Genomic DNA, 19,831 nt, shown 5'->3' on the forward strand with positions numbered 1-19,831 from the left:
ACCGAGAAAACTTTGTATGCGGGAGCTGGGGAGTTCTCCGCGGGCAAGTGGAGACCCAGATTCCCCACTCCGTGTCCGTGGTCTGGACACCTGTTTGTAGAATGCCACAACTGCAAGTTTTCACGACCTGATTCTTCGGAAAGCGATGCAGAATTAATATAAGAAAGGAGGGTGGGTGGGAGTGATGGGGCACCCGAACCTGATGTAGACGTCAAATTTTAGGAGAAGGACCCCCCTGCCCTTTCCCCCCCAACACACACACAAAGCCGTGTGATTGTATGATTACTAATTCCACATCCATTTATGCTGTGTGACCTAAAGCAACTTAAGTAACCTCTCTGGGTCTCAGATTTCTGATCTTGAAAAGGCAGTGGGGCTACATCTCAGATCTCTTCTGACTCTGACATTCTTTAACTTAACTTTCACGGAAATGTTTTCCCTGTTTGTTAGGTTTCCAGTTCTACTAAAGACATTTTGTAGGTGTAGACTTTAATCTTCAATCGTGTGAGACACTGACCATTCTGATCCAGAATCACTGAGAAGCACTCATTAATCGTATGATTACAAACAGGAGTCTCTTCCTTTCGAAGACGAGACCCGTAGAACTCATTGAGTTGCACAGATAATGACAGAACAGGTGTAAACATGAAGCCGATGTACAGTCTTAAGAACTACGTGACAGACAAGCACGAAAGCAGAGGAATCAGCTTCAAAGACAGGATATAGTGTGGGCATGGAACAAATGTTACCCTTTCTCATTTAATAGGTTTGGAGAGAAATTTCTAATTTTAAGATTCAGACTAGGATAGGCTAGGAAAATTTTTACAGGAGGCACGAGTAAGGAGAACCACCCACCAACCCCCGACCCCCAACAACGCAGGCCCCACAACTAGAATGTAAGCTCCATGCAGGCAGGAATTTTATGCAGTATGCTATCCTTTGGTACCTAACAGTGACTGGCAAGTGTTTAAAAATTTTTTTGTTGTTGAATAAATGCATGAATAACAGACTGGAAGTGGTCCTTAGTGAACTAGATGGACAAGATTTTGGTAAGTGTGATAAACTCAAGCAAATGCTAAGTATTGGATCATATATTCTAACTCACATGGTCCTTGAGAGAAGATGTGAAAGCACTTTGAAAATATCAGGTAATATGGAAACAGAGTTTCCTTATATGATCCTTAGTGCAAGAAAAGTGGTTGGGAAAAATCATGGCTAAGAGATTTTGAATTCTTTATTGTATTTCCTAAAGCTAGAGACTCAGAAGTAATATATAATGAAGAGAAACAAACTGGCCTCTTCTTAATGATTCATCAAGAATAAAAAAACAGAGTTCCCTGGCATCCCAGTGGTGAAGACTCTGAGATTCCACTCCAAGGAGCTTGGGTTCCATCCCTGGCTAGGGACCTACGATCCTGAGTCCCTTGGACTGCAAGGAGATCCAACCAGTCCATTCTGAAGGAGATCAGCCCTGGGATTTCTTTGGAAGGAATGATGCTAAAGCTGAAACTCCAGTACTTTGGCCACCTCATGCAAAGAGTTGACTCATTGGAAAAGACTCTGATGCTGGGAGGGATTGGGGGCAGGAGGAGAAGGGGACGACAGAGGATGAGATGGCTGGATGGCATCACTGACTCGATGGACGTGAGTCTGAGTGCATTCTGGGAGTTGGTGATGGACAGGGAGGCCTGGCGTGCTGCGATTCATGGGGTCGCAAAGAGTCAGACACGAATAAGCGACTGAACTGAACTGATGGCAAATTGGAGGGAAAAAAAAAAAAAAAAAAAAGACCATTTTACTTGGCCATGGATTTTTAGGTCATTTTTACTTCCAGATCCTGACGACTTGCTACATATCAGAATCACCTGAAAAGCATTCAAAATTTCAGATTCCCAAGGCTCTCCCCAATTGTTCTGAATCAGAATCTCCAGAAAGAGGTCTAGCAATCTGTCTTTAAGTGCTCTCTCGGTGACTGTACAAAAAGAACATGGTGCATGATGCCCAGGTCTTTAGTCTCTCGTCTGAGAGATACCCAGGTCAGTAGGTGCCCAACATGCTACTGGAGATCAGTGGAGAAATAACTCCAGAAAGAATGAAGAGATGGAGCCAAAGCAAAAACAACACCCAGTTGTGGATGTGACTGTTGATGAAAGTAAGTCCGATGTGGTAAAGAGCAATACTGCATAGGGACCTGGAATTTTAGGTCCATGAATAAAAGCAAATTGGAAGTGGTCAAACAGGCAATGACAAGAGTGAGCATCGAATTTTAGGAATCAGCGAACTGAAATGGACTGGAATGGGTGAATTTAACTCAGATGACCATTATATCTACTGTGGGCAAGATTCCCTTAGAAGAAATGGAGTAGCCCTCATAGTCAACAAAAGAGTCTGAAATGCAGTACTTGGATGCAATCTCAAAAATGACAGAATGATCTCTGTTCATTTCCAAGGCAAACCATTCAATATCACAGTAATCCAAGTCTATGCCCTGATCAGTAATGCTTAAGAAGCTGAAGATTAATGGTTCTATGAAAACCTACAAGACCTTCTGGAACTAACACCCCAAAAAGATATCCTTTTCATTATAGGGGACTGGAATGCAAAAGTAGGAAGTCAAGAAACACCTGGAGTAACAGGCAAGTTTGGCCTTGGAGTACAGAATGAAGCAGGGCAAAGGCTAATAAGAGCTTTGCCAAGAGAACGCACTGGTCATAGCAAACACTGTCTTCCAACAACACAAGAGAAGACCCTACACATGGACATCACCAGATGGTCAATACCAAAATCAGATTGATTATATTCTTTGCAGCCAAAGATGGAGAAGCTCTATACAGTCAGCAAAAACAAGACGGGAGCTGACTGTGGCTCAGATCATGAGCTTCTTATTGCCAAATTCAGACTTAAATTGAAGGAAGTTGGGAAAACCACTAGACCATTCAGGTCTGATCTAATTCAAATCCCTTATGATTATACTGGAGAAGGCAATGGCACCCCACTCCAGTACTCCTGCCTGGAAAATCCCATGGATGGAGGAGCCTGGTAGGCTGCAGTCCATGGGGTCGCTACAAGTCAGATACGACTGAGCAACTTCACTTTCACTTTTCACTTTCCTGCACTGGAGAAGGAAATGGCAACCCGCTCTAGTGTTCTTGCCTGGAGAATCCCAGGGACAGGGGACCCTGGTGGGCTGCCGTCTATGGGGTCACACAGAGTCGGACACGACTGAAGTGACTTAGCAGTAGCAGTATGATTATACAGTGGAAGTGACAAATAGATTCAAGGGATTAGATCTGATAGAGTACCTGAAGAACTATGGATGGAGGTTTGTGACATTGTACAGGAGGCAGTGATCATGACCATCCCCAAGAAAAAGAAATGCAAAACGGCAAAATGGTTGTCTGAGGAGGCCTTACAAATAGCTATGAAAAGAAGAGAAGCAAAAGGCAAAGGAGAAAAAGAAAAATATACCCATTTGAATGCAGAGTTGCAAAGAATAACAAAGATAAGAAAGGCCTTCCTCAGTTATCAGTGCAAAGAAATAGAGGAAAACAATGGAATGGGAAAGACTAGAGATGTTTACAAGAAAATTAGAGATACCAAGGGAACATTCCATGCAAAGATGGGCACAATAAAGGACAGAAATTGTATGGACCAAACAGAAGCAGAAGATATTAAGAAGAGGTATCAAGAATACACAGAAGAACTGTACAAAAAAGATCTTCATGACCCAAATAATTAGCAAGGTGTGATCACTCATCTGGAGCCAGACATCCTGGAATGTGAAGTCGAGTGGGCCTTAGAAAGCATCACTACGAACAAAGCTAGTGGAGGTGATGGAATTCCAGTGGAGCTATTTCAAATCCTAAAAGATGATGCTGTGAAAGTGCTCCACTCAATATGCCAGCAAATTTGGAAAATGCAGCAGTGGCCACAGGACTGGAAAAGGTCAGTTTTCATTCCAATCCCAAAGAAAGGCAATGGCAAAGAATGCTCACACTACCGCACAATTGCACTCATGTCACACGCTAACAAATGAATGCTCAAAATTCTCCAAGCCAGGCTTCAGCAATACGTGAACCGTGAACTTCCAGATGTTCAAGCTGGTTTTAGAAAAGGCAGAGGAACTGGAGATCAAATTGCTAACATCCGCTGGATCATGGAAAAAGCAAGAGAGTTCCAGAAAAACATCTACTTCTGCTTTATTGACTATGCCAAAGCCTTTGACTGTGTGGATCACCACAATCTGTGAAAAATTCTGAAAGAGATGGGAATACCAGACCACCTGACCTGCCTCCTGAGAAATCTGTATGCAGGTCAAGAAGCAACAGTTAGAGCTGAACATGGAACAACAGACTGGTTCCAAATTGGGAAAGGAATATGTCAAGGCTGTACATTGTCACTCTGCTTATTTAACTTATATGCAGAGTACATCATGTGAAATACCAGGCTGGATGAAGCACAAGCTGAAATCAAGATTTCCAGGAGAAATATCAATAACCTCAGATATGCAGATGACACTACCCTAATGGCAGAAAGGAAAGAACTCAAGAGCCTCTTGATGAAAGTGAGAGGAGAGTGAAAAAGTTGGCTTAAAGCTCAACATTCAGAAAACGAAGATCATGGCATCTGACCCCATCACCTCATGGCAAATAGACTGAATAACAATGGAAACAGTGGCAGACTTTATTTTTTTCTGCTCCAAAATCACTGCAGATGGTGACTGCAGCCATGACATTAAAAGATGCTTGCTCCTTGGAAGAAACGCTATGACCAACTTAGACAGCTTATTAAAAAGCAGAGACATTACTTTGCCAACAAAGATTCATGTAGTCAAAGCTATGGTTTTTCCAGTAGTAATGTATGGATGTGAGAGTTGGACTATAAAGAAAGCTGACTGCCAGAGAACTGATATTTTTGAACTGTGGTGTGGAGAAGACTTTTGAGAGTCCCTTGGACTGCAAAGAGATCCAACCAGTCCATCCTAAAGGAAATCAATCCTGAGTATTCATTGGAAGGATGATGCTGAAGCTGAAACTCCAATACTTTGGTCACCTGATGCATAGAACTGACTGATTTGAAAAGACCCTGATGCTGGGAAAAATTGAAGGTGGAAGAAGGGGATGAAAGAGGATGAGATAGTTAGGTGGCATCACTGACTCAATGGACATGAGTTTGAGCAGGCTCTGGGAATTGGTAATGGACAGGGAAGCCTGGCGTGCTGCAGTCCATGGGTCACAAAGAGTCGGACACGACTGAGCCACTGAATTGAACTGATGGAGAGATGCAGGTAAAGCTAGCTGTTGTTGACAGGCCTGTCCCTTTATTTAAAGTACATGCTCAGTCATGCCTAAACCACAGTAGAATGCACAGCTTAGGCTAGAGCATGGATCAGTAAACTTTTTCTCTGGAAGCCCAGATAATAAATATGAGTTTTGTAGGCCATTCATTCTCTGTCACAGTTACTCAATTCTGTCTTTATATAAGGAAAGCAACCATAGACAGTGTGGCCATGTTCCAGTAAGACTTCATATATAAAAACAGTGTGCTGAATTTGGCTCATAGGCTGTAATCTGCTGACCCCAGACTATAAACTGGATCATGTAAAGGACTCTGGAGATCAGAGGACAGGCATAGGCTGCATATACAAATAAAGAAGACATTACCTAAGACTGGATAAACTCACCCAATACCAATGAGAAATGAGAGCCAAAAACAAAATCCAGGGAAATGCTGACATTTTAAAGGATGGACTGAAATAGAGGAGCCTGTAAAGGAAAATAAGAAGGAATGAAAAATTTAAAAACACAAAAAACAAAAATAGGAGTGTTAGGGCACTCAAGAAAAGGGAGAAATGATCAAGATTTTCACATGCTACAGAAAGAAGTACTCATTTCTGTCATATCATCCTTGGCCTGGAATCTACTCAACCTCCTTGTTTTCTATTTTGAAGTATTTTTATAGTGTTGCTGTTAAATTTTTACATTTTAAAATTTTACCTGTTTATAAGTAACATAGTGAATACAGTAGAGTTGTTAAACATAAAGATGCTAATTGAGGGCAGGAGGAGAAGGGGGCAACAGAGGATGAGATGGTTGGATGGCATCACCTACTTAATGGACATGAGTTTCAGCAAACTCTGGGAGATAGTAAAGGACGGGAAGCCTGGTGTGCTGCAGTCCGTGGGGTCACAGAGTCAGAATGACAACAACTGAACAACAACAACAAGTTGGTTTAGATTAACATGTCAACTTTTTTTCAGAAAAAAGGAAATATTTTATACACTCTATTTTTAAACTTGTAAAATCATAGATTTTTCACATAAAATAAAAATTTAAAAATCCAATTCTAGATATTTGGTTCATTTGCAATACTGGTTTAAATGCTTTCAGAAGACAATTGAAACCATGGTCAGTTTTGCAGCCTCTATATATTGGTCACCTATATCCAGGATCCTTTTGTTGACAAATGCAGATGAGTTATTAATGCTCAAAGTTTAGGGAATCAAAACAGCACACTTTGGGGGACTGCTTGTTTGAATCAGGATTCAATCAAAACATAAAAATCATGTAGTAATTTGAACAATAATTGAAGAATTACTGACTATAGCAGAAGGTTGCAGTGGGGAGGGTTTGGATAGTAAAGAGAATGCTAAAAAATAGTAGTAGTAGTAATGTTAGTTGCTCAGTTGTGTCTGACTGTGACCCCATGGACTGTGGCCTGCCAGGATCCTCTGTCCGTGGGATTCTCCAGGCAAGAATACTGGAGTGGATTGCCATTCCCTTCTCCAGAGGACCTTTCCGACCCAGGGATCGAACCTGGGTCTCTTTCACTGCAGGCAGATTCTTTACTGTCTGAGCTACAGAGAAGATCCAAAAATAGGAGAAATGCAAATATAATTTGGGAGGAGCTACAACCCTTCAAACTGAGTTAGAGCTCTCTCACTCTCCAGGCTAAGATCCTGACCTGACTGGAGAATGTGCAGCCAGCAGTCTAAGGGGAGTGCCAGAGAAAGTGTTGCTCCCTGGGTGCTGCCTGGATTGCAGGATCCTGGCACTGGATAAGTTGCCAGCATGGCAGGAGCTGCACACTGGAAAAGCCATGTTTGCTGCATGGAGCCTACCAAGAGGAGAAACTGGAGCAGGAAGAAAAGCCCCTTCCTCCTGTAATGTCTCTCTAACCCCCTCTGCTGAGAAAGTATAACATCATGCTGGTTGACAAAGGGAAAACAAAGGGTTCATATTCCTTTTTGGAGAAAAGGCAAAGAAGGGTAAATTGGGATGGAGAGGCAATAAATTTTTTTAAAAATCTTTTGGCCATGCCACAGGGCATGTGGGATCTCAGCTCCATGACCAGGTGCCCCCTGCATTGGCAGTTTAGAGTTTTAACCACTGGACCACCAGAGAAGTCCCTAATAAATTGATTATTTATTTATTTATTTTTGGCTGTGCTGGGTTTTCATTGCTATGCACTGGCTTTCGCTAGTTGTGGTCAGTGGGGGCTACTCTTCAATGCATTATGTGAGCTTCTCACTGCTGTGTCTTCTCTTGTTGCAGAGCATGGGCTCTAGGTGCCTGGGCTTCAGTAGTTGCAGTGTGTAGGCTCAGTACTTGTGGCTCTCAGGGTCAGTTGTTCTGTAGCATGTGGAATCTTTCTGGACCAGGGATTGAACCCATGTCCCCTGCATTGGCAGGCAAATTCTTATCCACTGTACCACCAGGGAAGTCCCCCATAATAAACTATTTTTGACACAACAGTGTGTACTTGAGGCTAGCAAAGCTCCCCAGCTCACAGCAACATCACCTTTGGCTGTGGACTATGCTGTCATAAGATGATGGCTTCCAATTTTTTGCTGTCTTGTGCTAAATGTATATTTATTTTATAGGGTATGAAATATGGGGGAAAGTTACACTTCAAAATACCCTTGAATTCATTCTTTTCAACCTCTTATATCCCATCCATCACCAGATTCTAAAAGTTTTCCTTTTTACCTTCTAAATATTTCTCTGATGTGTCCATTCATCTCTCTCTCCCTACTGCCACCACCCAAGTTCAGCCATGATCATTTAGCTTTTTTCTAGACTACTATAATAATCACTCAGTAGTTTCTTCCATATCAGCCTTAACTCCAATCTATTTCCTACTCTGTAGCTAGAGTGTTCTTTACTTTTTAAATTTTTATCTTGAAATAATTATAGCTTTAACAGGAAGTTGCAAAGAAATGTACAGGGAAGTCCTGTGCATTCTTCCCTCAGTCTCCCCCAGTGTTAACATCATGTACAACTATGTTGTTGTTGTTCAGTCACTAAGTTGTGTCCAACTCTTTTGCGACCCTATGGACTATCACCTGCCAGGCTCCTCTGCCCTTGGGATTCTCCAGGCAAGAATACTGGAGTGGGTTGCCACTTCCTTCTCCAGGGGATCTTTCCAGCCCATGGATTGAACCCGCATCTCCTGCATTGGCAGGAGGATTCTAGAACCACCAGGGAAGCCCCATGTACAGTTATAGTACAATCAGTTCAGTCGCTCATTTGTGTCCGACTCTTTGCAACCCCATGGACTGCAGCACACCAGGCCTCCCTGTCCATCACCAACTCCTGGAGTTTACTCAAACTCATGTCCATTGACTCGGTGATACCATCTAACCATCTCATCCTCTGTCGTTCCCTTCTCCTCCCATCTTCAACCTTTCCCAGCATCAGGGTCTTTTCAAATCAGTCAGTTCTATACATCAGATGGCCAAAGTACTGGAGTTTCAGCTTTAGCATCAGTCCTTCCAATGAATATTCAGGACTGATTTCCTTTAGGATGGACTGGTTGGATCTCCTAGCTGTCCAAGGGACCCTCAAGAGTCTTCTCCAACACCACAGTTCAAAAGCATCAATTCTTCGGCACTCAGCTTTCTTTATAGTCCAACTCTCACGTCCATACATGACTACTGGAAAAACCAAAGCTTTGACTAGACGGACATTTGTTTGCAAAGTAATGTCTCTGCCTTTTAATATGCTGTCTAGGTTGGTCATCACTTTTTTTCCCAAGAAGCAAGCATCTTTTAATTTAATGGCTGCAGTCCCCATCTGCAGGGATTTTAGAGCCCCAAATAATAAAGTCTCTTGCTGCTTCCATTGTTTCCCCATCTACTTGCCATGAAGTGATGGGACTGGATGCCATGATCTTACTTTTCTGAATGTTGAGCTTTAAGCCAACTTTTTCACTCTCCTCTTTCACTTTCATCAAGAGGCTCTTTAGTTCTTTGCTTTCTGCCATAAGTGTGGTGTCATCTGCATATCTGAGGTTATTGATATTTCTCCCTGCAATCTTGATTCCAGCTTGTGCTTCTTCCAGCCCAGCGTTTCTCATGATGTACTCTGCATATAAGTTAAATAAGCGGGGTGACAAAATACAGCCTACTCCTTTCCCGATTTGGAACCAGTCTGTTGTTCCATGTCCAGCTCTAACTGTTGCTTCTTGTACAATATAGTACAATATTGAAAACCAAAAATTTAAATTTTAAAGAAATTTATATTGGTACAATCCATAGAGCTTATTCAGATTTTACCAATTATACATACATAAGTGTATGTACGTGCGTGTGTGTAGGTCTATACAATTTTATCACATGTATAACCACTACCACAACCAAAATACTTATACTATATCAGCACAAGTTCCCTGGTAACGATTCCCTAGTGTTTTCATCACAGCTACACCCATCCACTCTCCTAACCCATTAGTGGCAGCCACTAACCTATTTTGCATTTTTATAGTTATCTTATTTTATGAAGGTTACACAAATGGAATCATGCAGTATGTATCCCTTTGAGATTTTGTTCATGTAATATAATTTTCATGAACTTAATCCAAGTTATAATGTGTGTCAATATTTTACTCCTTTTTAACTGTTTAGTAGTACTCCTATTCCATGATATGGATGTACCACAGTTTGTTAAACCATTTACCCACTGAAGTATTACATAGGTAGTTTCTCTTTTTTTTTTTTTTGCTATTATGAGTAAAACCATTATGAGCATCTGTGAACAAGTTCCTGTATAAAATTAAGTCCTCATTTAATGCAGTTGCTGGGTTATATGGTAAGTTCATTTTAGTTTGAAGTAACCACCAACCTGTTTTCCAAAATGTACGGTGCTCTTTTTAAACACAATCTCATCTTGTCATCACTTTACATAAACTTCTCAATGGCTTCCCACTGCTATTACAATTAAGGCTAGATTTTTTTTTTCTGAACACAAACTATAGGGCTTATACAATAATTTCCACTGATTTCTCCAGCTTCATCCTGTACCACTGCCCTTGCTCTTACTGTTCACAGACCTTTTAAAAGTTTCTTGCAACATTCTCCTGCCACAGGGGCTTTACAAATGCTGTTTTCTATTTCAGGAATACTCTTCTCCCTACTCCTAGTCTAATTAACTCAAACTCATTCATTCTCAAGTATCTTTCTCCTCAGGGAAGCCTCCCTGTAGTCTACCTCAGATTCTGTTTTTTCATGTACTTTCCTTCTTAACTTCTCTCAGTTTGAAACTACATATTAATTTTTGTGACTATCTGATTACATTTTGTCTTTATTGCCAGATTTCAAAATTCATGAGAAAAGGGTTGTCTTGATTTTTATTTATTATTATCTGGCACATATTATGTGCTAAACAAACATTTTTTGGAATGAATGAATGAATTATATACTTGCTGAGAATTCAGTGTCAAAGTCTTAACCTTCTATAATTTTGTCTATTGATTATTTAAGTTATACTAACTACTCCAAGCTTCCCTGGTGGCTCCATGGTAAAAAATCTGCCTACCAATGCAGGAGACGTGGGTTTGATCCCTGGGTTGGAAATATTCCCTGGAGAAGGAAATGGCAACTCACTCCAGTATTCTTGCCTGGGAAATTCCATGGACAGAGGAGCCTGGTGGATTACAGTTTATGGAGTCATAAAAGAGTTAGACAGCATCTTCTCTGGCAGTCTAGTGGTGAAGACTCTGCTCTTCCACTGCAGAGGACACACGTTGGATTCCTGGTTATTGAACTAAGATCCCACATGCTGCACTTGGCAGCCGAAAGAAAAAAAAAGAAGAGTCAGACAGGACTTAGTGACTAAACAACAAACTACTCTAAAGCTGGGGGAAAAAGATACATTAACTACTCATGTTTAAAGTGGTCAACTAAGTAATAGATTCCTTTAGCCAAATTTCTGCTTCCCTGATGGCTCAGTTTGTAAAGAATCTGCCTGCAATGCAGGAGACCTTGATTCAATTCCTGGGTTGGGAAGATCCCCTGGAGAAGGGGAAGGCTACCCACTCCAGTATTCTAGCCTGGAGAATTCCATGGACTATATATATAGTCCATGGGGTCACAGAGAGTCAGACACAACCGAGCGATTTTCAGACAGAGACAAATTTCAGTCATATACAGTTTAGACGAATACATTATGAAATATATTATTTCAGACCAAGCATTTTCTCAGGATTCCTCCTGGATAATTGTTACTGAAAAATAACAAAGAAAACGATTGATTGGGCATATGTAATCCTTTTAACATATTCAGGAGTTTAGTAATACAAGAAAGGGACAAGTGTCTCTGTAACTGTTCATCTTGATCATTGTCATATGAACTTGACATACCCTTTGTAATAACCACAGACTTGAATTTAAGATAATCAAGGTCCTCAGAATCTTTCCTGGGACAGTGTGGTTAAAGCATTCATGGTTAAATGAGGTGCCTCCAGTGGGACGCCTGTGTCTGTGTGTGATCTTTGATTCTAAAGACATAGTGAGTCATGTACTTCTTATGTGACAGCTGATAAAGCAATATGGCAAAGTAATATGGGAGTTTTGCCTTGTTTTGCTCTGTTTCTTACAGCAAAATGGGAAAAGAGGCAGATTTTTTTGAGGATATAAATACTGCCAACATAGGCAGACTGCAACACTGTGGGTGCTTGAGAAATTTTTTAAGAGCATGTGGGAATGAGAAAGATATGTGCATATTTGTGAATGAAACGCAGCACAGCAGGACTACCTAAGGAACATGACAAATCTGGGTGTTAAAACAACAAACTGCAAATATGGAACAATTGTCATTTTTAATGAAATCTCTTTTAAAAGACAGAAAATGTGCCAATTTTAAGCCTTTTTAGTTTGTATGTGTGTTGGCAGGGAAAGATTGGGAAAGGGGAGGTAAAACAATGACAAGTTGGCACAGGAACATTTCGTTGAGTTCCCCCAGTTTTTGTACATTGAGATTTTTTTATGAAGATATAATTTATGTCATAAAATTCACCATTGAAATATGTACCATTTAGCATATAGTATAATTCACTTTTTAGTGTATATTAGTATATTCAGAGTTGTGCCAACCATCACCACTATCTAAATCTGAATATTTTTATCACCCCAAATAGAAACTCTGTGCTGATCAGCAGTCACTCCCTATTGTATTCATTGGTGATTCTTACCTGAATCAGTTATTACTGTCAAAGGTGCAAAATGGTCATTTCTAACTCTGCCACTCCTCTACACTTCTTACTTGACATTCTAGTATAAGAAAGAACTTGCCTTTCTCGTTTTTTCCCTCTCTCCCTCCTATCTTTCCTTCCTGTCAGAATTAACTTATTTTAGTCAAGGAATTATAATAGTAATTAATTATTCATTGTACTATTCAATTTGTTCTAGATTTGCTAGTTGGAGCCCTTTGGGTGATTCCTGTAATCTTTTAAACATATCCCATAATTTCTTGAACAATTACTTTCCTTCTGACACAAGATGTTCCAGGATTAAATACTGTCTCTGCCCCAGCCCTAGATTTAGCAATTTTCCTCAAGGACCCCTGGTTCCTTTTAGTGGGAAATGGTATTTAAAAAACAGAGTGCTTGACGCACTCATTGCCAATAAGTGTCATTGTTTATAGACCCTGGAAAAATGCAGTTTCATATGGTGCACCTACATACAGTAAGTCATGAATTCATATCAATACATATGAATACCTCCAATTCCAAGCCAATTTCACATGGTTCTTTGTCTTTACCCCTTCCCTCCTAGTATCTTTCTTCTCCTGAATTGAGAACCCTGGCTCCAAGAGTTCCCATATTTATTATAGCTTTTGTTACAAAATAAGCAAAATGTAAAAGTACAGGTTTTCATATTCAAATGTATATTAACAATGCATACAGATTATAAGTATATGCACTCATGTATACATGCACAGTTTGAGAGTATATGGTCATTCGTTTGAATTTTAGTCAGGCTCTTTTTTCCCCAAAATGTCAACCTCACCACTTGTTCCTCCACTATTTTGATGTCACTTCACCATGCTTTTGGATTGTAAAATTTTTGCCCTGGTTTTAAAGAATTATCTATTAAAAATGTATATTACCTAGCTCTAACCACTTTATAGTTTACACCTTACAAAGAAATTAGTAGATAGCTCTTATAAGACTGAATTGGAAGGAACTTGAAATGAAGAAGGGTGAGAAAGTGAGCAATAAGAATTGGAGGAAGTCAGGGAGGGTCTAATAGAGCAAAAGGCTGTTTTACTAATTATTAAAGAGGAGAGTGAAAAAGTTGGCTTAAAGCTCAACATTCAGAAAATGAAGATCATGGCATCTGGTCCCATCACTTCATGGCAAATAGATGGGGAAACAGTGGAAACAGTGTCAGACTTTATTTTTCTGGGATCCAAAATCACTGCAGATGGTGACTGCAGCCATGAAATTAAAAGACGCTTACTCCTTGGAAGGAAAGTTATGGCCAACCTAGATAGCGTATTCAAAAGCAGAGACATTGCTTTGCCAACAAAGGTCCATCTAGTCAAGGCTATGGTTTTTCCTGTGGTCATGTATGGATGTGAGAGTTGGACTATAAAGAAAGCTCAGCGCCAAAGAATTGATGCTTTTGAACTGTGGTGTTGGAGAAGACTCTTGAGAGTTCCTTGGACTGCAAGGAGATCCAGCCAGTCCATTCTAAAGGAGATCAGCCCTGGGTGTTCTTTGGAAGGAATGATGCTAAAGCTGAAACTCCAGTACTTTGGCCACCTCATGCGAAGAGGTGACTCATTGGAAAAGACTCTGATGCTGGGAGGGATTGGGGGGAGGAGTAAAAGGGGACGACAGAGGATGAGATGGCTGGACAACGTGAGTCTGAGTGAACTCTGGGAATTGGTGATGGACAGGGAGGCCTGGCATGCTGCGATTCATGGGGTCGCAAAGAGTCGGGCACGACTGAGCAACTGAACTGAACTGAATTTTCTTTATACTGATCTGAATATATGTATAAATACATGTAAAATAAATCAGTATGTATACTGGTTAAGTACCAAGACACCTGGATCCAGGTTGCCTGACTTCAAATCCTGCTTCTGCATTTGTTGTATAATCCTGGGAGTTCCTTGATCTTTCTGGCCTCACCGCTCTCACCTACAATAGGGACAATTATAGCATCTTCAAGGGGCTGTTTTGAGGATTAAATGAGTCAATGTACATCAAGTGCTTAGAATAGTATCAAGTGTATATAGGATTCTGCTGGGCTTTTTACAAAAAGGTCTTTAATGTTTTGTTCATTTATCTGTAGTTTTGTTCATTTAGATTATATAGGTGTCCAAAATTATCTTTTTCATGTGGAAATTTCTGTGAGAAATCTTCTTAGGATTTTTATTTGAATTGCCTTAAGTATATAGACTTATTTGGGGGTTTTGAAATTTTAAAAATAATGAATGTTCCTATCCATTAACTTGGGCTTTCTCCTTCTGTAAATAGTTCTTCAAATATGTCCTTCATCAGAGCTTTATAATTTTCTCTGTAAAAGGCTTACATGTTTGGTATGATATTTTTAATCCTTAATTACTGTTGATATGGTAAATTATACCTTTAAAAATTACACATTGTAGGGGTTTGTTGCTGATAAATGAGAACTCTATTGTACTTTGTATTTTGATCCTATACCCAAGAATCTTGCTTAAATCTTCTGTTTGGACCAGTGGTTTGTCTATAGACTTCTCTTGGATTTCCTATGTAGACAGTCGTCATATGCATGTAATGATAGTTTCTTCATTTACAATTCTACCTACTAACCTAGTTCATGTGAGCTGGTATTGTTTTCAAGGTTAATCAATGCTATAACATGTGTCAGAACTTAATGTCTTTTTATGGGTGAATAATATTTCATTTTCTGGACACACTACATTTTGTTTACCTATTCATTCGTTGATGGACATTCGGGTTGTTTCTAACTTTAGTTATTGTGAATAAACCTGCAGTTAACACTGGTGTACAAGTATGTGTTTCAGTCTTTGTTTTTATTTTGGGGGGTATGTACCTAGAAGTAGAATAGGTGGCCCACATGGTAATTCTTTTTTTTTTTTTTCATATGGTAATTGTACATTTAGCTTTTTGAGGAACCCAAACGGTTTTCCACATTGGCTTCACCATTTTGTGTTCCTACTAGCCATGTGTGAGGGCTCATTATAGCCACTGTAGTAGATATGAAGTGGCATCTCATGGTAGTCTGATTTGCATTTCTCCTGTGACTCAGGATGTTGAACATCTTTTCATATTCTTGTTAGCCATTTGCCTACTTCTTTGGAGTAATGCTGAGCTGTTTGTATATTTTGGAAATTAAGTCCTTATTGGCCAAATCGTTCACAAATATTTTCTCCCAGTCCACAGGTTGTCTGTTTTGTTTGTTTATGGTTTCCTTTGCTGTGCAAATACTTTTAAGTTTAACTAGGTTCCATTTGTTTATTTTTGCTTTTATTTCTATTGCCTTGGGAGACTGGGATCATTATGTTTTAAGTGGCAACAACATACAGGAAGATTTTTTCATCCAACCCTTAAAGTAGGAGTAATTTGTTTACTACAGATATAATGGTATTTTTCTGACCATATTACTCTATTCTTTTTCTCAGGGTTATCTTTGCTTTTTTTCCCCTACTTCATTGTCTTCTCTTAAATTGGTTGTGTCTTCATGTCCTTTTCTACCTAAACTGGTAGACTTAGAAATGATAACTTCTCTATTATTTTAGCACTTAAATTTTTAACATAGTTTTTTTTTTTTTAAAGAATGGTAGAATACTTCGGCTCTGCTCAGTTTTCTTTTAGCCTTATGGTTTACTCTTTCTAGTATTTTAATTTAACCTTGTTTTAATATAAAATTTGTTAGTAATATTTTGGTTTTATATAGTCAATGTTGATTTAGATTTACCCACCTTTCTCTCTTTGCTCATCATGAGTTTTTTTAAAGTTTTATTGAGATGTAACTTGTGTACCAGGGACTTCCGTGGTGGTCCAGCAGTAAAGGCTCTGTTTCCACTGCAGGGGGCACAGGTTCGATCCCTGGTCAGGGAACTAATATCCCACATACCATGTGGTGTGGCCAAAAAAAGAAAAAAGGTAGTTCATATACCTTGCCATTTAAATTACACAATTCAATAGTTGTTGTTTTTTTTTAGTATATTCATAGAATTGTTCAACCATCATCACAATCAATTTCAGAACATTCTCCATCTCTCCAAAAGAAACCTCATACCCATCAGTGATCATTTCCCATTCACTACAAGCGTCCAGTCCTTTGCAACACCAATCTACCTTGTCTCTATAGATACATGTTGCTCTTTTAGACTGCCTTCATTCACTTAGTATTTAAAAAAAAAACTCATGCTTGCTATAGCATTTAACAGTACTTAATTCCTTTATATTGCTGAATAAAGTCCATTGAGTTAATATACCACATTCCATTTATCCAGTCATGAGTTGGTAGATATTTGGGTTTTTTCCACTTTGGGGCTATTATAAATTCTGCTGCTGTGATTATGCCTGTACAAGTTTTTGTATGAACATGTTTTATTTCTTTTGGGTATATATCTAAGGAGTGAATTGCTGGGTCATATGATAACACTATGTTACTTTCTGAGGAACTGCTAAACTAAGTAGTTTAGAGGCTATACCTTTTACATTCCCACCAGCAATCTGAAAGGGTCCTAATTTCTCCACATTCTTGTCAACACTTGTTATGATCTTTTTAGTCATCCTAGTAGATATCGGGTAGTAGCTCATTATCTTTTTGATTGGTATCTCCTGCTTATTGTAGCTTCTTCTCATATACACTTCTCTACAGTATGGAGTTCTATAATTCCACACTGTAGTTATTTTTTGTGTGTGATGTCTTGAAGATATTATCCCACCATCTTCTTGCTTCTTTTATTGAGAAATCTTCTTAGTGAAATCTATTAATCATTTTTTCCCTCTAACTTCCTTTAAATTCTTATCTTTGTCTTTGATGTTCTGCAGTTCACCAAATTCACATCTTGATGTGGGAGAAGAAAATGGCAATCCACTCGAGTATTCCTGCCTGGAAAACCCCATGGACTAGATCCTGGAAGGCTACAGTCCATGGGGTTGCAAAAAGTCGGACACAACTTAGCAACTAAACAGCAGCAGCAGAGACTCCTTTGCCTAGAGAAGTTTTTTGTATTGTTTGTTTTGTCCAGAGTTCTAGGTTCAGTTCAGTTCAGTCGCTCAGTCATGTCCGACTCTTTGCGACCCATGAATCGCAGCACGCCAGGCCTCCCTGTCCATCACCAACTCCCGGAGTTCACTCAAACTCACGTCCATCAAGTCAGTGATGCCATACAGCCATCTCATCCTCTGTTGTCCCCTTCTCCTCCTGCCCCAAATCCCTCCCAGCATCAGAGTCTTTTCCAGTGAGTCAACTCTTCGCATGAGGTGGCCAAAGTACTGGAGTTTCAGCTTCAGCATCATTCCCTCCAAAGAAATCCCAGGGCTGATCTCCTTAGAATGGACTGGTTGGATCTCCTTGCAGTCCAAGGGACTCTCAAGAGTCTTCTCCAACACCACAGTTCAAAAGCATCAATTCTTCGGTGCTCAGCTTTCTTCACAATCCAATTCTCACATCCATACATGACCACTGGAAAAACCATAGCCTTGACCAGATGGACCTTTGTTGGCAAAGCAATGTCTCTGCTTTTCAATATGCTATCTAGGTTGGTCATAACTTTCCTTCCAAGGAGTAAGCGTCTTTTAATTTCATGGCTGCAGTCACCATCTGCAGTGATTTTGGAGCCCTCAAAAATAGTCTGACACTGTTTCCACTGTTTCCCCATCTATTTGCCATGAAGTGATGGGACCGGATGCCATGATCTTTGTTTTCTGAATGTTGAGCTTTAAGCCAACTTTTTCACTCTCCTCTTTCACTTTCATCAAGAGGATTTTTAGTTCCTCTTCACTTTCTGCCATAAGGGTGGTGTCACCTGCATATCTGAGGTTATTGATATTTCTCTTAGCAATCATGATTCCAGCTTACGTTTCTTCCAGTCCAGCATTTCTCATGATGTACTCTGCATATAAGTTAAATAAGCAGGGTGACAATATACAGCCTTGATGTACTCCTTTTCCTATTTGGAACCAGTCTGTTGTTCCATGTCCAGTTCTATGTCCATGTTGCTTCCTGACCTGCATACAAATTCCTCAAGAGGCAGATCAGGTGGTCTGGTATTCCCATCTCTTTCAGAATTTTCCACAGTTTATTGTGATCCACACAGTCAAAGGCTTTGGCATAGTCAATAAAGCAGAAATAGATCTTTTTCTGGAACTCTCTTGCTTTTTCCATGATCTAGTGGATGTTGGCAATTTGATCTCTGGTTCCTCTGCCTTTTCTAAAACCAGCTTGAACATCTGGAAGTTCACGGTTCACGTATTGCTGAAGCCTGGCTTGGAGAATTTTGAGCATTACTTTACTAGTGTGTGAGACGAGTCCAATTGTGCAGTAGTTTGAGCATTCTTTGGCATTGCCTTTCTTTGGGATTGGAATGAAAACTGACCTTTTCCAGTCCTGTGGCTACTGCTGAGTTTTCCAAATTTTCTGGCATATTGAGTGCAGCACTTTCACAGCATCATCTTTCAAGAGTTCTAGGTTAGAATTGGGGAAAACAGAACAATGACTACTGGAGTCGTTGGATTGGAGAGACTTTGCAGATATTCAGACTATCTCCTTTTGATCCAAAGCCTTTATGGTATTTTTGTGTATTTTAACTGCATTTCATACATTCAAGATTGTTATAGTCTGTGTGCTTTCACTATTGCAAGAGTCCTTACAATTGAATGTGAGATAATCACTTTCTTCTTTTACTCTCATTAGAGCCTTTGATAAAATTCTGAATACAACTCAAGACTTTCTTAATATGAAAAGAAAGACATCTTGCTGTAGATTTTTTTATTTTTAGACTGAGGATTATGCTTCCTGAATCCAAGGATTTCATAAATTTAGTCATATTCTTTTTGAAAATTGCTTAGCCTTCATTCTTTCACTTTAGAATGACTGTCAGATATATGCTGAATCTTCTGTTTATTTCTATTTTCTATTTATCTATTGTGTTGCATCCTGGACAATTTCCTTACATCTTCCAGTTTTAGAATATTCAATGTAGCTGATATGCTGTTAAATGGATTTTCAAAAATTCAACAACTATTTTTTTTTGTAATTTCTGGGAAATCTATTCATTTATCTTTTTAATGTACTTGTTCCCTTGTGGCTGAACTTGTAAAGAACCCACCTACAACGCAGGATACCTGGGTTCAATCCCTGGGTTGGGAAGATCCCCTGGAGAAGGGAATGGCTACCCACTCCAGTATGGCCTGGAGAATTCCATGGACTGTATAGGCCATGGGGTTGCAAAGAGTCAGACACGACTGAGTGACTTTCACTTTTCTTATTTTTTGATATAGTTTCTTGTTCTCTTATGTTTTCTTTCTTTCATGTCCTCCACAGTCAGCACAATGTCATTTCGATAAGCTGCTGCTGCTGCCGCCG

Source organism: Bubalus bubalis, chromosome 11, assembly GCF_019923935.1.
Source record: "Bubalus bubalis isolate 160015118507 breed Murrah chromosome 11, NDDB_SH_1, whole genome shotgun sequence".
Classification (NCBI taxonomy): domain Eukaryota; kingdom Metazoa; phylum Chordata; class Mammalia; order Artiodactyla; family Bovidae; genus Bubalus; species Bubalus bubalis.